The following is a 5,713-nucleotide window of genomic DNA, read 5'->3' on the forward strand; positions in this document are numbered from 1 at the left end:
TGTGTGTGTGTGTGTGTGTTGGAGGGGGAGCAAGTAACGGGAGGGGGTGCGCGAGGGAGAGGGGACAGCGTGATCCAGGGAGAGGCCGGGACCGCGGGCGCGCGACGTTGCCGCGGCCCAAAGACCCAAGAAGGGCAGGAGCGCGCGCAGCCCCAACTGGCGAAGCCCAGCCGACAAGGGCGCCTGCACGGCCGAGGCCCAGGATGCGCACAGAGGGGGCGGGCAGCGGGAGGGCGTCATTCGAAGGTGGCTCCAGAGAGATCGTGCTGAGGACGGTCGCTTGCGACTGAGGGTGACGAGTGGAGAAGAAAGCCGCCACCGGTGGCAGAGGGAGGGGGAGGGTAGAGAGGAGGGACGCCATCCGCCAGCCTGGTCGCCCGACCCCGCGGGCCCCTCCCGCGCCACGTCCCGCCCCTACCTCCCGCCCCCCCCCGGCAAGGGTCCCCGCCCGCGGCCTTGGCGGTCCCACTCACAGTCTCTCCTCCTCGCCTCCTCCTCCTCCTCCGCTCGGCGCGGCGGCGGTGGCGGCGGCGGCGGCGGCGGCGGCGGCCATTTTCCGAACGGCTTTTACCACAGCCCTCTCTCCGAGAGGAGGGAGCGCGCGCGCAACCGATGCCGGGACCCCGCACGGCCGACGTCGCGCCCCGCCCTCCCGGCCAGCTTGAGCGCTGCTGCACCTGCGCGCCCGTGCCCCACCTCCGGCGCCTCGTCAAGCCTGTGCTCCATTGGCTGTGGCGCCTAGTCTGGGGCGGAGCCTTAGAAGTGACTTCTCCAATTGGCAGGAGTTCCTGTCTGTTTAGGCCAGGGAAAAGGGGGCGGACCCCATTCAGTCGGGATTGGTGGCAATCGACTGTCATTTCGGGAAAAGAGGCGGCAAGGGCACAGAAGGGATAGTTTTGTGGGCGGCATTTCAATGCTAAGGTTTAATGGAGCCCCTGTGGATGCTGTCGCGTAAGAAAGCCTAGGCTCTAGGTGCCTATTAGCGCCACCCTGCTGAGCAGTTGACCCTCCTCTATTCGCAAGCACATCCGCATCTGATATGCTGCAATAAGCATTTGACTGCACCAGCATTTTCTTAGTATCATTTTCAGTAGAAGCAGCAAAGTTGCCTGCTGAGAAGCCTGACATTGTTCCAAGCAAAGGGACTTATTTTAAGGGGCCTACCCATTGTATTAGTTCACTTCATTTCTAGATGTCACGCTCTTAGGGCCGGCAGTAAACTCAACATATCAAACCCTGGTCTTTGCAGACTTCTACGGTAGGAAGATGGAACATGCCAAGCCCATATGGATCGGATGGTTAGCACTGTTTTTGAAGACGTAATTTGGGACCTGAGACCCAGCAATCTGAATTTAAGAGAATGATGGAAGGTTTAGGTAGTAGGGAGTCAGGTAAGAATGTCAAAGCAACCTTACCCTGATATCAGTTATTATCCAAAACTTCTTGTGCTAATCTTATGCTTAACAAATTTGGGTCCCCCCTCCATTCATTTACTTGCTTGGCACTGTTTTAGTACTGAACAAGGAGACAAACTAGAATCATGGTAAGGAAGAGTCAGACTAAAGATACAAGTAAATAGAACTTAAATTTTTACATAGAAATAAAGACTCTGAAATAGATAAGGCAAGTATGATAGGAGTGCTATTTAGAAATCCTCTGGTTTTCGCCTTCATGCCTCCCCCCCCAATATGGGTAACTGGGGAAAACATTCTAGGCAAGTTTAAAGACCCTAAGGAAGGACTGCCTGACTTATCAAGGAGGCCAGTGTGACTGAAGAGAGATAAATGATAGCCTGAGCTACCAAGAGAACTGGGTGACTATTTAGAGATGAGAAGCCCTTGATAGATATTTGAATCAGTAGCTGACATCATGAAACCTATGTTGCAGGTGGAGAATGGAGAACTGGCTGTGGTGGATACTAGACAAAACCCAAGAAGCCTGTTGAGAGGAAAGAGATGATGGTGGCTCTACCTAGAGCAGTAGCTGTTGAATTCTGATAAGTTGTGGTATTTAAGATGTATGTTCAAAAGTAAGCCAAAAGTATTGGATGTCAGATGGAAAGAAAGAAGAAAACAAGGATGATGGCTGAGTTTGGGGCAGGATCTCCCAAGTGAATTTTTTTTTCCACAATGGAGAACACTAGAGGATTCTCATCAATTACATGGTCACTCAAAACCATCTGTAATTTTAGTCTTAAGGGATCCGGTGCCCTCTTCTGACTACCATGAGCACCACACACACATGTGGTGCACATACATACACACAGGCAAAACACTCATGCACACAAAATAGTAAAATAGATAAATGCAAAAAAATTTAAGTGGGTGTGATCACAGAGTGGTACAGACTGTTCGTCTGTGTATAAGTATGACTGTGATATGTATATAAATTATCAACATGTTTGTTGGTGTGAGAGCATGCAGGTATTTGCAAATGCAGAGGCCAAAGGAGGATGTAGGGTGTCCTGCTCTATCACTTTCTGCTTGTTTCTTTGAGAAAATGTCTCCACTGAAATTGGAAGTACACTGACAGCCAACAAGTTCCAGAAATCCTCCCATCTCTGCTCCCCACAATACTAGGGGTTCATGTTTATGTGTGGCCACCTGGATTTTTAATTTATGTATTTATGTTATATGAGCACTCTGGCTGCATGTACTTCTGCAGGCCAGAAGAGGGCATCATATCTCATTACAGATGGTTGTGAGTCACTAGATGGTTGCTGGGAATTGAATTCAGGATCTCTGAAAGAGCTGCCAGTGCTCTTAACTTCTGAGCCATCTCTTCAGTCTGAGATTTTTAAAAACAACTTTATGAGTAAACTTATAAGCATAAGTGTAAACTTATAAACATAAGTAAAATGATAGAAAGGTACAGCTTGCCAAACTAACTATAGAAATAAATAGTCTGGATAGAGTTTCATAACCTTGAAGAAAGTATGTTTAATACCCTCCTTCCAAAAGCAATCAACAAAAAATAAAACAGGCTAGATGCTTTGCCAGATAAATCCTACCAAATGTTTAGTGGGTTAGCAGATTGGATCATGTATTGAAAAGTAAGATCTTTGGTCACATTTATTTTATTAAAATGAAATAACTACTATAATAACAAACTGAGAAATATATGACATAAGTTATGAAAACAAATGTGAAAGTTTATTTTCTGGACAAACTGAATCCAGAAGTATATGGTTACATATCATTGAGTAGTTTCTTAAAGATTTATTTTTACATTTGTGTGTGTGTGTGCGCGCGCGCGCGCGTGTGTGTGTGTGTGTGTGTGTGTGTGTGTGTGAGAGAGAGAGAGAGAGAGAGAGAGAGAGAGAGAGAGAGAGAGAGAGGTGTGAAGGTGCCTGCAGAGACCAGAAGATGGCATCAGACCTCTGCAGGTGAGTTACAAACAGTTATGAGTCACTGAACATGAGTGCTAGGATCCAAACTTGGGTCCTCTGCAAGTAAAACAAGCATTCTTAACTGCTGAGCCTTCTCTCAAAACCCCACCATGTTGAGCTTTATTCTAAGAAAACAAGTATGCTTTAAAATTAGAAATCAATTACAATTTTAAGAACAAATTATGTGATTATCCCAATACATGCAAGAAAAAGCATTTGATAAAATTCAACACCTACTTATGATTTTAAATACACCATAAAGAACTATAACCAGAACTCAGGTCGGTGGAGGCCATTACTCTGAGCAAAAAACTGTGGGCAGAGGAAGTGGAGGTTAGAGAGGACTAGGAGATAGATACTTTGCTGTGTTCAAATTGAAGTCAAGAGTCCAAAAAATGCATAGCAATAAAACCTTTTACTTGGAGAAGCAGAACCATACTCTAAGGAAGCATCATCAACATCACCACCAACAGCAACAGCAGCAGCAACAGCCACCCCACCAATACCTGTAAATGGACAACAAGCCAGCAGACAAAATGAAGGCTTAACTATTGGCCAGAAGAATTTTAGGAAACTGGGAGAGACCTTCACCTGGCATAGCTGTCTCTTTGTGGGCAATCTTCACCTGATGTCTCTTAGGAGAAAATGAGGAAACTTTTTGTTTGAGAAGCAGGCAAAGTTTTCGTTCTTAAGGATAAAGGCTTTGCCTTTATTTGCTTGGAAACACGACCCCCAGTGAAAATTGCCAAAGTGGAGCTGGACAATATACCACTCCATGGAAAGCAGGTGTGCATGTGCTTTGTTTGTCATAGTGTATCCCTTACAGTCCACAGCCTTCCTCAGTATGTATCCAAGGAACTGCTGGAAAAAAATCTTTTTCGTGTTTGGCCAAGTGGAGAGGGCTGTGGTCATTGTGGATGACTGAGGAGGGCCTTCAGGGAAAAGCATTGTTCGCAGGGAAGCCAGCTGCTGGGAAAGCTCTGGACAGATGCAGTGAAGGCTCCTTGCTAACCACATTTCCTTGGCCTATGACTGTGGAGCCTGTGGACCAGTTAGATGATGAAGAGCAGATCTGGTTATAAAAAAAAAAAAAACCAGCAATTTCACAAGGAGAGAGACCAGCCACCCAGATATCACCCGCAGGAAGATACTCATTAAGATGGAGAAGCAACAGCTGCATCAGGTGCAGCCAAATATCAGGGAGGCTTGTGAGAAGCTGAATATGGAGATGAAGGCAGGACACCAGGAGCACCAGGTTGTGCTAATGAGGCAGGGTTTGATGAGGTGTCAAAAAGAGCTTTAGAGAATGGAGGAACTGTGTAACCAAGAGGTTTAGAAACAAAAGCAGCTAGAGCTCAGGCAGGAGATGACTTCAGGCACCTTGAGGAAGAAATACAGCAGCAACAGGAAGAAATTATGTGGTGACAGCAGGAAGGATTTAAAGGAAACCTTCCCTGATGTAAGAGAACAAGAGATATGGATGGGCCAAAGGGCATAAACAATGGAGGCAGTGCTCATTTGCCAACTGGTACCCCAACTCCTCCAGGACCTGCCATTATGATGCCAGATGAAGCCCTGGGATTGACCCCACCAACAACTGAATGCTTTGGCCAAGCTGCCACTATTAAGATTCCAGCCACACAGCGGTGGCAGCACTTCCAGGTTCCAGGGCCACACATGTGCAGACAAGCGCTCAGGCAAAATACTTAGCCGCCCCAGGGACCTTAAAAGACCCCGAATGACCTACGTGCAGCATGATGCAGTTATATAAGCCCTTGAGCGCACGTGTGAGTTCCGTCATCTGTGTATGACATAGCTACATCAACACTCTGTGTGCATGTGCTAGGCAGCCTTTAAAAGCTAGATGTGCAGTCTTCAAGTTCTCTTTTCTCCACACCGATGTCCCCAGGCCTGTTCACGTGTCTCCTCTAATAAACTCTTAAATGGGTTTGTTGTGTGTTTCGTGCTTTGTTCTCACCCATGCTAGGTAATTTCAGCCACAAATCAAGGAATTGGTGGAACTCCCCCTGCATTCAACTGTCCAGTTCCTGGAAATAAATTTGCTCCAAATAAAAGCCGTTGATACTAAATAAAGTTGCAGTGCTTAGTTTTCTGCAACCCTTTAAAAAGGGCCATTTTTGGACTAGCCAGAATTCTACCTGGAAAAACGTTAGGGGTTCTTCCCAATAGATAAGTCTTCCCTGTCTGTAGTACTCTAGGAAGTATGCTAGGCGGTAGAGGGCAAGGTAGGGGTGGTTTTTAACAAATCAAAGTCTGTGGTATATTGCTTTATCAAGTCTGTCTCGTGTATCCTGAAATATATCG

General features: G+C 46.6%; 1 protein-coding gene and 1 pseudogene across 1 annotated transcript in view; one reads left to right on the top strand and one right to left on the bottom strand.

The window, feature by feature from the left end:
* The window catches only part of Mecp2 (methyl-CpG binding protein 2), an 80,227-nt gene extending 79,639 nt beyond the window's left edge, over positions 1-588 (bottom strand). The window contains exon 1 of the mRNA XM_005372092.2: positions 474-588. The gene's annotated coding sequence lies outside the window, so the exon portion shown is untranslated. The remainder of the gene's footprint in view (positions 1-473) is intronic.
* A 3,195-nt stretch (positions 589-3,783) lies between these two features.
* On the top strand, positions 3,784-5,471 carry LOC101997544 (annotated as a pseudogene).
* The last annotated feature ends 242 nt before the right edge of the window (positions 5,472-5,713 follow it).

Source organism: Microtus ochrogaster, unplaced genomic scaffold (genome assembly GCF_000317375.1).
Source record: "Microtus ochrogaster isolate Prairie Vole_2 unplaced genomic scaffold, MicOch1.0 UNK177, whole genome shotgun sequence".
NCBI classification, from domain to species: Eukaryota; Metazoa; Chordata; class Mammalia; order Rodentia; family Cricetidae; genus Microtus; species Microtus ochrogaster.